The following is a 21,024-nucleotide window of genomic DNA, read 5'->3' on the forward strand; positions in this document are numbered from 1 at the left end:
TCAAATCCATGAATAAACTAAGATATTTGGCTTTATTTACGAAGATCCTATGCATCGGCTTATCCATATGTAGCCCCAACTGTCTGCAACTGGAATTTGGACAATCTGCTGAACAAGTTCCAGATTGTGGACTGAATTCAGGTCAACATTTTTGTTATCAAAAAGTAAACCTAATTCATCAGCAGCATCAGAATTGAAATCAAATGCCCCAGTTGGGAGAAGTGAATTTTTCTGAAATATTTTGGATAGTTATTAAATAATTTGAATTTATAAAATGCCAGTAATGTGAGAAGAGAATTGAAACTATATATTAAGTGAACTGAAGTGAAACTAAAACTATCTGTGCCTCTCGGGACGCCCGACAGAAGTGATAACTTAAACTTATTTTGAACTATTCAATATTGAAATTGTTTAACTTAAGACAAGCTTAGGTTATTACTTCAATTCTATGTATATTAATATGATAATGTAAGGAAAGGTTATTCATTAATAAAATCTTTTATGGATTATTTTGTGTATGTACATATATTACAGCTACCAAAAGTCAATTGTTACTTTTGTTGGATTAAATAATGGTACTAATAATGTACATACACAAAATTAGTATCATCATTTTCAAATCACGTTCCACATAATAAAAGAATAATACGTGCTTGCTGGTTAGATTTTTATAATACTGTCAACGTATATGTCTAACGCATTCTAAACACTGATCGTCTGTCCGACGAGAGATGGGGAGCCTGCCTTCCGCTGACGTATGCGTGAGAGAAAGAGAAGTCAGACTAACTGGCGCCGTTATGCGTTAGGTAACGAAGCAGTTTAACCTCCCATAAGAAGTTATCACTTCAAAAACAAACAGGGGAATCAAGAAACAGAAGTATCAAACAGCAGTCGTATGGGAAGTATTGTCCACAATCAAACCAATCAATCAATTAGTCAGTTTTTGAGTGAAATCAAAGGCGAAGTCTAACAGAATGAGAGAAGGGGAAAACAGTTTCAGGTTACTTAGGATCGGGGTAGTAGCCGGTGCAAAAACGTTTGCTGAGGGTTCATGAAAACATCCTCTATAAGTCGAATCCTTTAAACCTTCAACCTGATCAATCTTCGAGAGCCATTTCCTGGCTGATTTCGAGAGATTCAGTCTAATTTAATTTTATGAAAATTTATCGTGGAAACGCCACTGCCGATAAACCGCAATTTTATTCGATTAAAATAACTTCCAATTTAAATTTACACTTTCAGCCCCGAAACCGCCATATGTCGAACACACAAAACTATTCTCATTGTTTCACCCATCGAATTATAATTAATCACAACGAGTTGAAATTAATCTACGGTTGCCATTATAGTATTTACAGTCCCGCTGTTACGTCGTAGGAAGCTTGGCGTGATATTAATTGTTAGGTAGTTTATCATTTACTTTCGAATTATCCGTTCGAAATTACGCCGGTCCAATATTTGCATTGCATAACTATTGTTTTTTAACGAACTAACAATAGGTATAATTTATCAGGTATAACAGGTAGATTTTGTCTTGCGGGATTTTAATATACATCATGTCGGTATTATCATAATGGTTGTCCGGCAGCGGAATCGCATGCAGTGTTGCCAACCCAGTAAAGCTGTTTGAAAAAAATTGACACATACTTCAATCATACATAATAACCTGAAAGAAACCTGTACCTGGAATTTCAGAAAAAGCAGTTCAATGAAGAAAAAAAAACAAATGGATGAAAATATCATAGTTTTCCTTTCACGACCGGTGTCTGTTTTCGGGTTCATTAGCTGTGGTCTGCTGGTTTTTAGATCTGTCAATTCTTGACCCTGTTAACGAACCTGTGGGGTGGAGCCAGGAAGTCACTTATCGCCTCTTGAAGAGTAGGATCTCTTATGAATGTGCCCTGCACCAAATTCTCGAGTAGCCGGAACATAATCTACATTTTATACTGTTTTTTAGGTTTACAAAATTCCACATTCTGAAAAAAGTAAAATATAAATCAATAGAGAATCTGCTGAAGTGTAGTAAAAGGTTGAACTGAACAGTTCACCCCGAAAAATTACTGCTTAATATAAACTACCGGAAAGTCCAATTAGTCAGTAACTTGTATTCATAAATTTTGCCTACAAATTGAAAATAAAAATGTATTTAAAACATTAAATATTGACATTTAGAGGAAAAGACCCCCCTCTCTGAACAGTTCAGCAAACACTCACTCTCAAACGATGATTCACCCAAACCTGAGACGAAAAAGTCCTGCATGGCTGAATCTAATGTATCGTCACATATAGCTGACTTACAGCTATATTTACAGGTATATTTTCTCTCATATGGGAAGGTTCCTAGGGTCATTATGGTGGGAATTCTGCATCATGAAGATCTGACAACTTCAATATCGACAAATCAACTGCAATCTCTTCAATATGCTACATTGGTTGTCGCACACGAAATATTCTAGAAGATGGTCTTTATGTACGATTCCAAAATTACACATTCCTGGTAGGTGTAGTTAGTCATGAATTCGTCATAGGGGACGTACTTCTCAAACCACACATTCGTGCTGGTTTTCAACCTGATGAAGGTAGTCGCAGACTGACCACCGATCAGGTTCTCGCTAGGCTTAGGAGAATGTTCCACGGTCTGTTAAGAAATTCAGATCCTGGTAGTCGGACACAGTCTATCTGTGCTTGACCCGCCACGGGCCAAATAAGGTTTTCTGCGTTTGGCAGAGTTACACACTTGTCAGCTATCCTGATAGATCATTTATCATATAAAGTAATCGGTTTCGTTAAGAAGCAGGATTCATTAGGTCCAGTTTGAATATGTCTGCTTATCTCTCATGCTCTATCATGCTTATCTCCACCGGCAGCAGGAGGATCTATAAGTGATTTCAAATTGGGGTGAAAGTAACCAGGTTCAATTCAAATACAAAAACTCAGGCATTGGTTTTCTCCAAAAAAATAAATGTCTCCGAATCGGATATAATAATGCCAGGTCAGACAATTCCGCTTTCTGCTGTGAAGTAAGTTGGGATTTAAAATGGACACCAATGTGTCTTGGCACAATCATGTCGCTGGAATTGCAAAGGCTGCTTCTCAAAAGTTTCGAACAGTGGATCGAACCAGAAAACTGTACACACCTCAATAACTTTTGATGCTTTATAAAGCTCAGGTCAGATCTTCTTTGGAGTATTGTTCTTATGTTTGGAACTCCGCCTCTAAGCATACCCTGAAGCTGTTGGATTCCAAATGGATTGGATTTAATCTCCAGCGATTCAAATCCAATGTGAATCGCTGGAGGCACCGCTCTTAGAGCGACTTGAGGATTTTTTCTGTGGTGCTTTTGTTTGCAGCAGTGCAGATATAACTTCAGGAACGAAATTCTGCAAACAGACTTCAAAACAGCAGATAATTCATCAGAACAAATGTTCTGTTCCTGTTTTGTTCAGATCAGATCGATCTTACCGATTGATCTGCGTTATGATCTTTCTGGTATTTAGATAACAAAATAGTAGAAGCGATGGTTTTGTCAATCTTCGTTTCATGAAAAAATTAACACAAATGGTAATGGACCTGAGATAAAATGGCATCAGGAATATGATAGAACTGACCGATACTTGACGAAAATCCATTGAAGTTTATTTGTACCATGCTTTTATTAGCTTCACTTGTATGTTCGTTTGTAACAGACTCTTTTGGACTCGACTTTGACTAACTTGAAACGGACAGATTTATTATAAACGTTGTACACTTATCAAAAATCGGTGACAACACTATAATTTCATAAGTTTATCCCATTATCCTGATCAGGATAGCCAGGATTAAATAATTTCCTCACACAGTCTGTGTGTGAGAGCAAGTGAGACAACCACAATGTGTGCGCATGCGTATTCATTTGATATCAAAACAAAATAGAAAGCCAAACTAAAAAGTGGAAAATAAATAATAGTTTAAACACAACACAAACCAAAAAATAATTCAGCACTAATTTAAGATTGGGTTCAACAAGTAATTAAGTCTGAAATCAGAAAAAATCTATTTATATAAATAAATTAATTTTAATAAATTGATGGATGTAGCCGTTACTATGTGGTAGGAGATCATGATGAAAAGAGAAATGAAAATTTTTATGTTTTTTACCACTTTTATTTGTAACTAACGTTACTGCAGTTTCGTCCTATATGGACATTTTCAAACTTAAACAATAAAACCTTTATTTTAGGTTGGAAACTGCAGTAACGTTAGTTACAAATAAAAGTGGTAAAAAACACAGAAATTTTCATTTCTCTTTTCATCATAAATTAATTTTGTTTAGAAAAAGCGTGGGGTGCTAAATATCCATTTTAAAAATACTTGTTTAGGTGCTGTTCGCCAGATTGAAGCCATTATAAAAATATTATTCAAAGCATCCCAGGCTTTCTTACAACAAAATAACTTTTTTCATAAATAGATTTATTCTGATTTCAGACTTATTAAATGTCATGAGTTACATCAAGCCCTAGGACTTATTATCGATGATGAACACAATTTTAAATTAGTTTCGAATTATTTTTTGTTCTATATTTTGTGTTGCTATTAAAGCGTGTTTTTTTTATATTTTTGAAACTATTATTTATTGAAATACATTGAAACGGAGGGGTGTGAAATGCGCAAAAATCCGCAAAAACCAGAAAGTGCAGTAAATGTGCGAAGATATTGAAAATACGCAGGTTTTGCGTATTTCGTGGCTTGTTGGCAACATTGATCGCATGGTCGAGTAGAACTCGTCTTAGAAAAAAGTGGTCTATACAGAGTGACAAAAACTCGGGCGCCTGAACGTTCGGCAACGAAGGAATATTCCTGCTGTATTTCTTCTTGCTGTTGGGTGTTCTGCGGTCGCGGTTAAAGTTGCTTTTTTTTATTTTTTCGATATTCTTTCCTATGTTAGTTTTTGCACAAACAGTATTAGTTTTAAAGTGGCAACTCAAATAAACAATTGATAGTGTCCAATTTCCTCCAGAAAATACATTTCGAATCTACTTCAGGAGCACTGAATGGAACCATTGGTGTAGTAATGAATATTACTAGAGTTCTACGCCAATACCAAACCGTTATTTTTTAACACTTCGACACTTGTTTCAATCACGTGATTAATTTCAAATTTACTTTAATCTTTTTTTAACATGATCACGTGATTGAAACAAGTGTCTTAAAAATTAACGGTTTGTTGTTGGGAGAGAGCTCCAGTAATATTCATTTCGAATGTATTTGACATTCTTAGGGTGGATAATTTATAAAAAAACAACCGTTAAAACGATTGTTTGTTATAAATTCGAAAATTGTTTTTTCAATAACTACAATTTTCTCATAAAAGCCATCTGAATTCATCTGATAGGAAATTCTATCGTTTCATATTATTATTCCTCAAGATCGAGAATATTGATTTTGTCATTCTACCAAAAACTATAATCTCTTCATTAGCAAAATGGTTTGAATAGAGTCAGAGGGCGTTTTTGGTTTTTGACTAAAGTGAAGAATGTCAGTAATTGAATATGCTCATAATGCCTGTCTGTTGTATTGCTTCGTGTATGAATTATTTAAAAAAAGTTAACTCAATTACTTTTTTTGAAATACTCTATGTATCTTTTCTTATTTTCTATATGTATTAATAGCATAGTTTCAGTTTCACAAAAACAGCTATCACTGATATTAATTTAGTCAATATGCTGAAAGAATTACTCGACAACTTTGAAACAAATTTGTTTTCTATCATTTGCAATTTATGAAAATTGATTACCGAATTAAAATGAATCAACTATGAATGAACAAGGTTAAATTATGCAAATTTTGGAAAATACCATTTTAAGTGTCTGGGAGTTAAGATAGATCGCTAGATTAGATGAGATAATGTTTTGTAATCGCTCAGATTGATTTCATTCAAAAAAAGATGGCGGTAGTCAGTGATATTTCAACATTATCGATAATGATAAATTCACAACTAGCAAAATTATTACAACATGCGCAAATACAAGTGGAATATTTACTTACTTAAGAGTTTGTCTTTGAGTAGCCATACACCACCAATGAAATGGAATCAAAATGACAGTGATAAATACTGAAACTTGACTTGTTAAAGACGATTATAGCTCAAATAACCTAGTCTAGATTAAAAGACTGTAAAATCAAAAATATTTCCTGAAGAAGTTGACATAAGTACTAAAAAACTTGATAAAAGTTAGAACTGGACCCTCCGGTGTAGTTAAAATAGGCACTTTTCCCTATCGCTAGAAAAGCAACACTCTTCTCGATGCGCAAATCACCAACTTGGTTGGTGGTCTTTTGGATATGAAAAAAACTTCATCTCCTGTAACTTCATCTTCTGAAGACTCCAACATGGTTGGTGAAACGCGCGTCGAGAATTGTATTGCATTTCTGGTGATTGGGAAAGTGGACTCAAAAACTTCATAAGTTGAGGAACTAGTACAATCATTAATGAGTTTTTGGAAGAAGTATCACAAGAAATGAATTTTATGAATAAATATTAGTTTTTTTAATGGAAACTTTGTTATTTAATAATATCATGAGAGCAATGAGCATGATAAAACCACGATTCCATAGCACAAGTGGTTTTAGCTATTGCTGGTTGCTCGAGTGATATGTTTTGTTCAAAAATAACAGAGTTGAGTAAAAAAAAAATTGACATATACATATTCGGCATAATATTTAGATCTAGTGGTATTCCTAGAGATATAAGAACAAAATCAGTATTTTTTTTTTGGGAAAGTTTTTGGCTTTCTACTACTCCATCTGATACAAAAAAATGAATGAGAGAATCTTCCAAAGAAAGGAAGGATTAATCAATTTGAAAATAAGTAACTCTATACATGGATGTGTAGATCATGCAAAGAAGTAACTTTCAGACACAAACTGAAAGAAAGTCCTCCTGAAACAGCTACTTTCATATAAACATTGAATTACACGAAAGTAGCTGTTTCAGGAGGACTTTCTTTCAGTTTGTGTCTGAAAGTTACTTCTTTGCATGATCTACACATCCATGTATAAAGTTACTTATTTTCAAATTGATTAATCCTTCCTTTCTTTGGAAGATTCTCTCATCCATTTTTCTGTATCAGATGGAGTAGTAGAAAGCCAAAAACTTTCTTTCCCAAAAAATTAATCACTCCTAAAAATATAACCCTTTCAAATCAAAATCAGTATATTAATATATGTGATGGAATTGGCGATACTTGATTAAAATCCAAAAACTTATTCAAGTAACACTTGTGAGAATTTCCCTGTACAGTTCACAAATCCGCAACACGTGTTTCGCTATACAATACCTTTACCAATGTTTGATGAGTTAATTTCATGGCTGTCAGCTTTATTGCTGTCATTTTTATCGCTGTTTGGAAGAAAGCTTTCATCGCTGTAAAATTCTATTTTGATGGCATGATAAGTATACCAAATCAATTACATTTTTGGTAATATATTGATCCAATCACACGTTAAAAGGTAAGACCTCGTTAATCCTTACCTCGCACAAGTTTCGACTTCTGAGAGTTGTCGTTCGTAGGGGTGCGACAGCTGGTTAACGGAAAAACAGATTTTAAAACAGACAGAATTGCCAAATACGACAAAAATAATAAAAAAAGATCTCTTTCAGTCCTATATATTGTAAATTGTCGCATGTAATCACAGTGCATGTCCATGGTAATCTGGCAAAACAGACTGAATGAATGACAACTAATTCGACGAATGTAGCTTCAACAAGATGGCCATCAATTGTCAAAATTCGAAAGTCTCTGTTGGAAGACCAACATTTATTGTTAAGCATGAAAATGACCTGACAACACTGATAGGTTAGGTAACACTTAGGTTAGATAGGTTAGATAACACTTAAGTCTGGAGACCTTACTGGCCACCTCACCGGCCCATTAATCCCTATGCATTTATCACCAAACTTTTCAGTAAGGTAATTAGATACTCGTCTGGTAGTGTGCGGTGGAGCACCATCATGTTGACCTCAGATGTTGTTATGGTTAGCCAATGATAGATCATCAAAATAGTCTTCGAAAAACTGGTGATAGGTTTCTCTATTCAGAATTCCGTCAAATAAATGAGGACCCAAAATTCTATCTTTGTAAATTCCTGCCACACTTTAATACTAAATCGCACTTGAAGTCGAATTTCTCGGAACTGCCTGGGGTTGGTTATGCTCCAAATGTGTTCGTTATTTCGGTTGAATATCCCAGAATTCGTAAAAGTGCTTTTATCTGTCTAAATTACATTTGCCAGGAAAAAAGGAAATTCAAGTCTTCTTATTAGCCAATTACAAAATTCTAATCGCCTTTCGGCATCATCTGGATGCAATTTTTGAGATATGTGTATTTTGTAACATTTTAAACCGCATTTTGAGATGTCTCCAAGCACTTGTATGACAAATACTCATTTCGGAAGAAATTTGACGTGTAGAATTCCCCGGGTTCATGTTTATCTGCAAAATATTAATTTTTATTGAAAATGACACAATGTCTAACTTACCTCATACATAACTCATTTATCAAATTATATTCAGTTTCCTGGTCCATTCTGTCTCCGTATTTTTTCCTCGGCTTTTAAAATGAATCAAACTCGGTGAGACTTTGATCCAATAACAAACATAGTTTGATGTGTGGTTGTCGTCTTTCGGGATACAAGTTTAAATACATTTCCGATGTCATAACACTGTTTCTATCGTATTTGTAATAAATTTGTATCATATCTCTTTTTTCTTCATTCGTGAAAGCCATTTTTCGCCAAAAATTCAATGACTTGTACAATTACAAAATGTCATTGAGTGTAACAAATTGAAAGTCAAATTCAGAAACATCAAAGTCAAAGCCTATTATGATAAGAATTAATGTTTTCCAATATATCCATTTTTCGAAAAAGAATGATAACTTATGATACATCATCGAAAAGGTAAAATCTGGTTCTATTCAAAACAGAAAGAATCTAAGGTAGCGCCCATAAGAAAAAATAAATTGCATGATGGTGGTTGGAAGACGCAACGACGCATAGCAAATCTGAAAACATCATTATATAGCAGGGAAAAAGTGGCATTGTGGAAGTGCAATTTATTTTCGAATCCTTCGAAAAATGAAGCCAGAAAACTATCTCCGGATATAATCGGAATTTCAGAACTTTCTCAACGGCATATTATTAGTCAGGTAAATGTGCAACTTTACCCCAATTTAACCATTTTTGTATCGTTCATTGTTTGCGAGATCCCAAAGATGAGGATCGAATTTGAAACACCCTATATATTTGGTGAATTCTCTGGACAATCTGTCGTGAGATCCCACCCAAAATGTCATGATACCGAACACTTATCACCCTGAAAATCACCCGAATAAATAAATACCATTGACCATGCGAGTCTTGCAGGTTCATTGGTTGCACCCAAAATCGTCGAACACCCCCCATCTGCTTATCACAGCTTGATGGTCTGTCTACGGTCGCCCAGCGTGCTCTTCGACCGACGCCGTTCAGTTGTTCAGTAAATCCGAAACCTGTAAAACAGTTGAACGGTGTGCGTATTTGCTCACTCATTGCCGGTTTCGAGCCAGTGTCGAAGAGACAGGCCAGACCAGTTTTCGCTCCGCCGCCGTGAACTGTGAAGATATTCCAAATATCCGTTCGCGGTGTCCCTCGTCGGATCGTGATACAAAAGTAAAATTATGACGATTATCTGTGAATGAAGTGGTGTTTCGCATCGAATTCGGTGTTTTCGTTTGGATCGAGTGATGTTCTTCCTGGGTGTTGTTTTGTTTTGTGGTATTACATAGTGATATGACTGGAAACTAACGTTCTTTTGGAAATTTTACATCGCTGTTTTGATAATTGTGAGTAGAAGGTGGCCATGCTTTTTTTGTTGACATAGTGATTCATCTGTCTGCATAGCAACATACAAGGACTTCATACCAACTATAATAGATACAAATAATCTAAATTCATTTGTTTTCTTTGTAACGGATAAATTTGACAGATTTTGAAAATTCCTTGCGAAAATTGCAATGAAATCATAAGTATCAAAAGTCAATTATTTGGCGTGCACGCCAGGGACAGTTGCTAGTAACGGTTAAATGTTGGAAATTTAGTTTTTTCATTAATAATAAAAAGAAAGAGTTCATGAAGAAAGTAGCGAGAAGAAACAATATGCAAATTTCATAAATTCAGGAACAAATTTAAAAAATGTGTTTTTTTTAATGTATTAAAGTAATATGTAAACGAAACAATTTCAAGATGGTACTGGTTGGCGACACATACTTGGAAATAATTAAAAACACGGGACAGTCACAAAGGAGTTCAATTTCCATTCCCATTCGTATTACTGTCAACTCACTCTTTGGAGCTAAAGTAAAGCAGTCCACTTTTCATTTGAAAAAAACTGGGTTATTTTGTAAGGTCCTTCGTTCGACGAAAGCCGGGCAACTTTTTGCACTTGCTTTCACGTCCATCTGGACAACTGTGACTAAAAGGTATGTGGTTGCTGATGGGAGTATTCCTGCAAATGCGCATCCACCAAAAATGGGAGTAATGTCAAGCATTTGTTAACGTTGGTTTTGCTTTTGGACGGTCTATATCAGTATTAAATGTAACACATGTAAATAACAGGTTTTATCGCCGAATATGAGAATGCTAATGCTGAAAAATCACGCATTCAAAATTAAACAAGGAAAGACCAACTATTATAATGCAAAAATATACAACTACAACAACAAAAGTAAACAAATAGTTATAGAATATCATAAATAATGAACATGGGAAAAAACTGAAAGTAAAAATCCATCATTTATAGCTTTGAAATTTAACAATCAAGAAATTGAAGATCAATATAGGGTTGCACATTTGTTTGCTAGGCATTTCCTTTCAGCGGCTGCAACAGCTATTTCAGATCATTTTGGAAAGAACCTAATTCTACCATGCACTATTGCCAAGAATATTGCCTACTTGTGATATACTGTTTGGAACCTTTGGTGTAGTAATGAATATTATTGGAGTTTTTTTCCCAACACCAAATCGTTATTTTTACACCCCACCAAGTGATCATCTTCCTCTTGAAGATGATCACTTGGTGATCGAAACACGTGTCGAGGTGTAAAAATAACGATTTGGTGTTGGGAAAAAACTCCAGTAATATTCAAGAATTTTGCCGTTCAAAATGGTCTCGATGTCTCAGAAATTTCACCGTTCGAAGTTTTAAAAACTTTAAATAATATGGTGAACAAAAATTCAGCTGGTATTGATGATATGTCTATTGTTACTGTAAAGCAAATTATTGATAAAATTATTGAACCATTAGTTTTTCTGCTGAACCAGTCCTTTTATGGAGTTTTCTTCCTAGATTAATTGAAGAGGGCTCTTGTTTTTCCACAGCACAAAAAATGTCAGATAACAGAAATTGACAATTATATGCAGATTTAGTTGATTTCCTCCTTTTCAAAACTCTTTGAGAAGATAAAAGGTAGAATAATTTTGATGTATATTGAACAAAATGACCTATTCTGCAATAATCAACATGGTTGTAGGAAAAGTAAATCAATTTATTCTGCATCATACCAACTATTAAACTATATTTATGCCCAAGTGGATGATAATAACCTAGTTTTCACATTTTTTTTAGACTTAAAAGTTTTTTCCAAGTTTCTGTTGAAAAAATCACTAGTAGTGGAAAACCGTAATTTAGTGGTCAAATGTAATGAAATTACATCAATTAGATGAGAATCTCACCTGGGGTAGTTACAAAATGTGTGCAGTATAGGTACTTAATTCAGCTCATTATTCGATCAAACAATTAAACCATTGTTTAAATAGGTTTGATTTACTTTGTTTACTTTGCGAATGCATACTCCCATATCAGTTTCAACATAATGGCTAGGGAGTGTGCGAAGAAATTTTCTAGTTTTCATCTATCAGGAACTATTGATAAGAGATTTTTTATTCAACCAGGGGTACCAAGAAAGTTGTAGACTAGTTTTTGAAAGAGAACGCTTGTTGACTGCATTCGGAATTTATATAGTGAAATGTGTCATTTTCGTGCACAGGAGCCTTCATTATTGGTTGGTTGGTTCGACGTGGGTGCTTTGTTCACTCACTCGAACCGTGTTGATTGGTAGTTCAAGCCCTTGTCTGAACGATCAATTTTCACTTGCTATCGTCCAACCCGTGTTAGGAATCACGCGTTAAAAGGTAAGACCTCGTTAATCCTTAGCTCGCACACGTTTTGACTTCTGAGGGTTGTCGTTTGCAGGGGTGCGACAGCTGGTTAAAATAATTTAAAATACGTCACTTTCCGGCATCCATATGCTCCTGGATTTCTTGTTTTACTTACATCCCTTCTGATATTTGCGGGAGTGTATTAAGTTCAACTTATTCGGGTTTTTTTTCAAGAATTTCATCGCATACATTCAAATCATCAGAATGCAATTCACAAATGTTGCAAACAAATAAACTGGAAAACAAGCGCAGAGAACATTTCCGATATTTCAAAGGTTAACTTTCGAAACATGTTTGATTAAACAAAATTGAAATATATTTAAGCTAAAATATTTGTTTGAAACGCATTCTAGTTGGCGGTACAATAGCATATGAAAGGTATTAATAATGCAAGATTGTATACATGTTTTCATGGACCGTGAATAATTATACAGATAATCATAATTGGGATAATTGGAAATATATAATAATGATTACCCACAGGTCGCAAAAAAGTATCATTAGTATTATTGAGAAGAAAATGATCTTTATCACTAATTAGCAAAACGTTTGAGTGTTTATTCAAATGTATTTCCGTTTTCATTTTTTTTAATAAACTCCATTCCGTGAAAAAAGGTTCACATGTATATCTGCACTCGCTATACAAAAAGTGATACCGAATCAGGTGAAATGAGGAATAAAGTTCCCAGTTTAACTATTGAAACTACTTACGAAGATGTGCTCAATGCTCTGAATAACTAGTAACAAAATTAGATTAAATTTATGTCTTTAGTAGATTATACTTTTCATCGCAAATAAAGAAAAATTAGATTCTGAGGAATGTGTTCAATATCTGAGTAACTGATCTTCTTCAATTGGAAACATGAGAATAATATTTTCAAAGTCGTATATGAACTTCATTATACATAAGTCGGTCACTGAAATGTATCGAACGAAGACAAATTGAAAATAAGCGAATTTGCTAAATCGCTAGTCAAACTATAAAATCGATTCAATATGTTTTAGACCATATTCAAGTTCACTCTGTATCTCGCTACTGGAATAATATCAAGCCAGATGAACCTTATCGATAAAACATGTTTTTTTCCAAGTCTGTTTAGACTATAATTCCGTAGGCTCATTTTAGACTTTCTTGTCGACTGTCTATCTTCATGTGTCATTAGGCCATGTAGTCCATGCTACTAATCACGTATAATAAAAATTTGATTGTTTTACACCTACTACGTTCCGTTACAACATCAATATATTTTTCTATAAGTTTGTGGAACCACCTACTATTTATTTTTTATTGGTCGCTTGCGCTCAAATCTTGATATGTGTGAAATTATAACTTCCTAACGTAATTATAGATACACCAAGTTCGCCTAAAGATATCAGTATTAAGATAATATTCTAAGGTGTGTTACTTATCTGTGCACTCATTTGTGTATTCAGCGATATTTGTTGAAAAATATTGAATGTTTGGAAATTAGTGATACGTATAGTTCCAACGAAATATAACGCAATGTAACTACATACTTATTTAATTGGAAAATTCATGTAATAGCTCAGTACTTGTCTTTTCTTTTCCGTATTGGATTATTATTAGTTTTTATATTCTAGTTTACAAAACTAGAAAACTGCTGTAAATACGATCGCATTGGATTCAGAATGATGCGTAGAAAAATGTATTTTACTCAAAAGAATTATTAACAAATTGAGATGACAAAAAAAGACATTTGGTTTTTGGTTGAGTACTATCAGTACTCAAAACAAAGATTACTATCAGTACTCAAAACAAAGATAAAATATCTTCACAGAAAGGAACATTTACAGTGAAAAGTTCCAACCCTAAAAATAGGGCAACAAGATGATTGTTCCGAATTCTTGGGGCTCTTGTTGAATACTCTTCGTGAGCAAAAAAATAGCAGAATCAATACTCCTAACCTCTCTGGAATGAATGATTCCGTACAGTCTATCTCGTCTTGTGTTTGTAGATCTTGCTGGAAAAATCCTCACTTGTTTACTTTGTAGTAAATGTTCAAGATGTTGCAAAAACTTATGTGATTTTCTGGAACTTCTTCTAGCGTTTTCTAATATGACTGGTAACCAGTCCATGCAAAGCTCATTGTTAAATCATCTGAAAATGGAACTTTTAACGGGTGATGATCAACTGTATTGCCAAACATGCGCCAAACTAACTGACTGAAGAAAACAAGTATAGCTGAGACACTAGTTAATCTAATAATAGCACTGATGATCTTCAAACATGACTCAACCGCTGACGGAAGCATCAAACTTTTATGAAGGTTCGAAATAGATGAACACTTCAATCTAGCAGACCACTATTATAATCTTCATGCAGTCATTGTTCACTGTAGTTCTGGCGATGAATCTGGTCATTATTACGCATTGGTCAAAGACGAAACGGACTGGTTTAAGTTTGACAATAGTCGTGTCACTAAGTGTTCTGGCGATGTCTTGAATTTATTGAAGCCTCTGGAGACACCCTACATTTTGTTTTATGAAAGCAGATCAAGATCTTCAGATCATGTGGTGCTGCAGATTTTTTGGGGTTTTCCTGCAGCTGAAGAAGCAAATGCCCCACTGGAATTAATGAAGTCGCCCCGGAGCGCCAATTAATTTTTATTGTTTCATATTTCCATGATTTGTATTAAGTTCTTCTTTGAAATACTATAAAATTACAAAAAAAATCAATTTTACGAAAATTACAATAAGCACACTGAAATTTTTCGGGATCCATGTATCTGGAACCTCTGTTTCAGAATGAATTCAGAACAAGCACTGCTCCCAAACACCAGAACTGCAACACTCTTCTCGACGCCCGTGAGTGTTCGATTTTTCAAAAAGACACTGATTTCAAGTTCATTGTTTTTCGAAATGATACACATGATGATGGATTAGAATTAGTTGAAAGTGAAAGTGGCTTTTGAAAATTCTTGTTAACTTCAACAAAGCCAGTAGTCAAGTGTGGCATCAACTTGGTTGGTGAACTGCGCGTCAAGAAGAGTGTTGCAATTCTGGTTTTTGGGAACAGTACTTGTTTTGGACCTAGTTTTTCCCATCAAATAACAACTTACACTACAAGGTTAGTAACTAATAGTAAACTCAGTTTCACTATTTTTCGGGTTTGGAGGCCGTCGATTTTTGGAATTTCTTCCTGACGTTTCGCTGGCGCGTGTGGCTACTTTCTTCAGAGGTTTATACATCCTCAGTGAGTTTATCTCTCGTCATCGGAGATTACCTCAGGATGTATAAACCTCTGAAGAAGTTAGCCACTCCCGCCAGCGAAACGTCAGGAAGAAATTTCAAAAATCGACGGCCTTCAAACCCGAAAAATAGTGACACTGAAAAGCTCGGCCGCGAAAGTTTCAACCATTTTGTAGTAAACTCATTATTTTGATGATCACTGGTCAGAATATATTATTTGAAGTCTGTTACTATACGTTGAATAAATCACACTAATTTTTTACGTTCGGTTGTTCGCTATAAAAATATCTCATCAATCAAAACAATAAAAAGTCATGAAGATTATTTTCGACCTCTCAGGAAACAACTCAGAAATAATATTCAGCATTGCTAGCCAACAATTTGTATTCAACATTTTATTCTTTGTTTGATTAACAAAATAAACACTCCCATAGAAATACCTGCTCGTTGCACCTGTCACCTTGGCCGAGGTCAATTGTAATTTTTGGTGGAAACCTTGCAGTCATCAATCAATTCGTTGAATCTTCGCCGCACTTGAATGTTGACTTCTTAAATTAACGATTTCTAATTAGATATGAAGCGAAACGATTCGTTTTCGCTTCTCTTTGTTGAAATAAGTACAAAGTTAGCGTTGATGTAGCTCTGATGATTTCAATTTGTTTGGAATTCATCCCGGATGAGTAAATCGACACCTGCTTGCGGTGGCCGTTGAAAACATTTCGAAAATGTACAGCTTGCATCTTGAATCACTATCAATTATTTAGCAAAATGCTTCAGACATCTGTGTGATAATACCAACGATTCAGCCTTCCACACATGCATTTCCGAAGAATATTTGTCGAGACAAGGATAGTTGCGAAACTATGGTTTTATTCGAGTTAAGGATTCGAGAAATGGTTTGTGTTGCATCATTGGAACTTCTTCTTTCACCCACCCACTTGTTATTGTTTGTATCTAAGAGTATTGAGTAAAGTGGGAAGTGCAGTGAAGAAAATGTAAAGGATAATTTGTGAAATGTCCTAATGAAGTTGACAAAATGTTATCAACTTACGAGTATCTTCGTTTAAGAAATATACACATTGGTCCTTGTCAGTATACGACCATAAATTCCTGAAACTGTTTTATTGGAGTATCTTCACCGTAAGGTGTTCTGCAATTGTTTGCATTTGTTTTCTACCTGCTGTTAGGTAGAAGAATATTTTCGCAAATAGTTGCAAGGTTGATTCCGCAGATTCCTGGAAATTATAATTTTATTGAGGCCGTTAGAAATGTTATGGTTTCAATACAATGAAATGTTTTTCAACTTTTGATTCTGAATATGATCGTTATAAAAAATGATTTTTGAAGTAAATTGACGGAAGTAGCCATTACTACCTGGTAGGAGATCATAATGAAGAAACTTACAATGTTTAGTTTAATGTATAAGTTTGAAAATGTCCGTATAGGACGAATCTGCAGTTACAAATAAAAGTGGTAAAAACATAGAAAGTTTCAATTCTTTTTTCTTAATTTGTGAAGTGTTGAGGCAATAAGATATTATTTTTTATATTGAGTAATTTCCAGAATTTTCTTGAGAATTTCACAAACTACACCTAACGATTTGATCTTCAATACTTAATTACTTAGAGCATCTACTTAACTTTTATATACTTATTACCTAAAGCATATTATTTCAATTCTACATCAATAATAATATGCCTACAAAGACTGGGATAACATTTCTAAGAAGACAAGTTCAATAATGGTGATCTATTCAAATCCAGTTAGTTATTCAGTAAAATGTTTGAATATAAGTTGTTTTCTTAGACGGCGATGTTATCCTAGTCTTCGTAGACAAGTTATTATTGATGTAGAATTGCTATAATATGCTTTAGATTTTCATAAATGAGGATGTACCTTAGTTATTTGAGAGTTGAGTATAATAAACACCAAACGTGATGGCGACCGATCGCTCAGGTATAGACTCTCGCAACTCAATTACTATTGGATTATGATGATCCCCTTGCCGGCCAGTGTTGTACCTATAATTAGTTTTAATTAGGGTACCAAATGAAACATAACTTCTTTGTAATTTATTTTCATATTTTATTTAGTATTATAGGTAGGTAGTATTACAGTTCATTAAAATGTTATATGATGATACACTTATCCAAAAATAAACTTCAATCAGTTACTATCTGCATACAAATTTTCTTCATCTTCACTGCTGCTTGTGCTGCTATCGTGATTTAAATTTATAATCACTGGATTTACCTTTGTTTGAACGTTTGTGGATGTTTCATTTCCCCAATATTTTTACTCTATATCTAATACATGTCGGCAACGCTTTTGCCATTCCTCGGAAGTGATTTCATCAAACTCTTGCCCCGCCAGTTTCCTTACATCTTCCAACACTATTTTGGGACACTTTGGTTTTGGCAGTAGCCCAAATGAGTCGGATGGTAGGGTGGAAGATGCAAAACGTTATGCTCGTGTTCAAGCAAAAACAAATTTGTATCTAATTTGATGCTTTGTTTTGATGTTTACATTGATCGACTCGTATAATTCGGGTTTGAGCATGTTAGGGGTGAACATAACGTTTTTTTTCGTGCAGGCACTTCACCATGTTAGTCTTCCTAGAATTTGTGTTGGGGGCTGGGTTAATTTGAATATTAAGGTATGGAGCATTATCGGTCAGGACTACCGAATTCATAGGTAAATTTGGGATTAACTATTCTTGTGACCATGTACCATAATTTTCAGAATTCATTTATGAATGATCCTCTGAAGTGCCTCATCTAAATATGAGACGACAATTAGGTATGAAGCCCATGTCACCTCCTGCGTGGACAATAATGAGGTTTGGTCCCTTCGCAATATTTTCAAATAACACGGAAGCCACAATTCCCGAAACGTCATTAATTTTGTGTTGGAACTTTTCTACCGTAATACGACACCCTTCCGTCTTATGAAAGTAGTAAATAATTCTTACTCGGGAATATCAGTTACTGGTGCTCTTCTAGGCCGCTTCTTTCTTGGGGTGGAAAATTGTACTTCTCCGTGATCTGCAGAAATTCAAGGTTTGTGTTGTAATAGTTATTTTTAAATTTATTTAATGTTACCTATCGCGAGAAATGTTTTATTTTTCACATTTGATAACGTATCCGACAAATATTTAACACTTTGAAAATAATTGAACACTGTAACAATGATATCATGTTCCTCACTCTTGATGACTGGTTTTTTGTTAGGCGGTGACATTTTTCCAGAAACAACACAAATTATTCAGACAATGCCAAACGCCAACAGCATTGGAGGCCAAGTAATGATACGCCTCTGTACAGAGCATTTGAATGTCATGCAAGAGCTGTGGTGGGGGTTACATTGAAAATGAATTTGTTCGCATGAGGACGGGCTCGCCATCACGTTTGGCGCTTGCTGTAGATGCTCTAGTTAATTATAATCGAGTAAGTACCTGAACAAGTATGTTCTCACTGGTGATGACGTGGGGTGTGTAAAAATTAGAGTAAAGAATTAACTTTCAGTATGATATTGATTACGAAAAAGCTACTCTAATAGCAAAACATGTGATATTTCTCAAAATAAAGTTTGTGAAGATTAGATGTAGTTTGTGAAATTACTATAAATCTGCATCAAGTGACGGCCGAGTCAATCGGAAAACTTTTTTGTATAAAATAATCATATTTGAAATGAAAATGTATATTGAAGTACGTATAATTTTCATTCATTCAACTTTCAACTATTTGACTACTATAAGTAGTTAAAATGTTGTAAGAAAAGTTAGTCATAACGTTATTTCTATAGGTAGTTATAACTTGTTAGTAAGATTTACCTGGAAAATGCTTTTAACCATGTTTCATTTTAATCATATGGAAAAAGGGTTTTGATAGATATTTTTTCCTCGGCATAGGCACATTGCAGGGTAGAAAATAGAAGTGGAAGGATGCAGCCACATTGCCGTTGGCATTAATTGCATATTTCAAGCAATAACGAAGTTTGATCGATTTGTTATCTAAAAAGGATTAGAATTTTGAATACATTTCTCGATCTACTGACAAGAATTGGCTGATTAGTCTTGATTTTTTTTGCATGCTAATAAAAAGAACTCTGAAACCGTTAAAATTCACACATCAATGTAGTATATCCAATTCCTACTCTTTTCACATAATATACTGAAAGAATGTGCTTTTTTCTTCTAAGGAATTATTGCATCCCTTTAATTTTTTCTCGACCAGTATTATATATTATACTTCGTCTTGAGTAAAAAACTACCTGTGAATATCCTTTCTTTCCGGACAAAAAAACCTTTCAGATATCTGTCGATTTCTCATGTCTGACCGAAAACCATCTTACTGGACCATGAAATCGTAATTGCTATGAGTATACCACAAGACTGGAAGTTTCTTCGTCTAACAGCTGTTTTTGTCTCTATTTGGATGGCCGACAAAGTCATGATTTTTTACACCAACATAGGCGTACTATTAAATGTGCACTGGTCTTTTCGAACATAACGGCCATGAAAAAGTTAACCTTTTTACATGGTTTGAAATAATTCAATTTTTTTAGTGTCTTCTTAAAAATTCAATTTTGTCAAACTCACAATCATAATAACTGATATGGATCAGTGTTGCAGGTTTAAACCAACATGCTTTAAACAATGGTTTAAATCAAGGTTTAAATCAACTGTTTTTTTTTGGGTTTTTTCTCTATGTTGTTGATATTATTCTAATAATGAAAACTACAGCTCAATAAACTACAAATGAAAATTTGATATTAAAATTTTTAAATTATTATATTTTAAATTATTCTAATAATCAAAAGAACTGTAATTTCACACTAGTGATATTCAAATTTTTCTTCATTATGTTATCTTTTTAATATATCTGCCGCAAATAAAGATGAATAAATTATATTTTCGAACTTTGTTATTTTGAATATTATTACGTTTGAAGATGTTTTTTTTTTGGTAAATAAAAATAAAAGTTGTCCTATAATCATTTTTTTCATTGTTTATTACTATTATTTTATAAAATAATTTATTAATTTTTAAAGTATTTAGACTTATGATACTTTGTATCAAATTAACCTGGCTTAAACCAAATAAACCTAGTTTAAACAAAATACCCGGTTTTTTGAAAAACCTTGGTTTTTGCCTGATATGGATTCACTTCAAATTGTGTGAATAATGCTGTGCCATTAAATACTCAACTGCAGACAGATACTAATTTTATAAGCAAAGTTTGAATTGAATCAATTAGCAGGTTTAATTCCTCAACAAGGTCCACCTCTGTGTTTCTACTTCGAGTTTCAATTACACCTAGTAACCAAAATGAATGCACAAATAGCTACTCGATGTAGCTTCAATTTTTAACCGGGAAGGAATTCTGTGCAAGAATTATTTTCTCTGTCGACCTAAAATGTCTGCTATTCGATTTTCAGGATAAAGGTGAACGAATGCCAGAGATTCTTTTCATTATGTGGACGAAGTTTGGGTGAAATTCCAGACTACCGTTCGCTAATAAATTTCCGAAAAATGTGTTCGAAGCTCGGGGACAGTGAATGCTGTTTTGTATTTATTTA

General features: G+C 34.1%; 1 protein-coding gene across 6 annotated transcripts in view; it reads left to right on the forward strand.

Moving 5' to 3' along the window:
* LOC111503476 (Eph receptor tyrosine kinase) overlaps positions 1-21,024 on the forward strand; it is a 448,678-nt gene that overhangs the window by 106,883 nt on the left and 320,771 nt on the right. For 2 of the 6 annotated variants that reach the window (XM_074184067.1, XM_074184066.1), the window contains exon 1: positions 9,493-9,860. The exons of 2 other annotated variants lie outside the window; for them this stretch is intronic. The gene's annotated coding sequence lies outside the window, so the exon portion shown is untranslated. Of the gene's footprint in view, positions 1-9,492; positions 9,861-21,024 lie in introns of those variants that run through there. 2 more of the 6 variants (XM_023157777.2, XM_023157775.2) reach the window with 2 other exon arrangements.

This window comes from Leptinotarsa decemlineata, unplaced genomic scaffold (genome assembly GCF_025532065.1).
Source record: "Leptinotarsa decemlineata unplaced genomic scaffold, Ldec_3_MD MMD2_tig00026354_RagTag_RagTag, whole genome shotgun sequence".
Taxonomy (NCBI): Eukaryota; Metazoa; Arthropoda; class Insecta; order Coleoptera; family Chrysomelidae; genus Leptinotarsa; species Leptinotarsa decemlineata.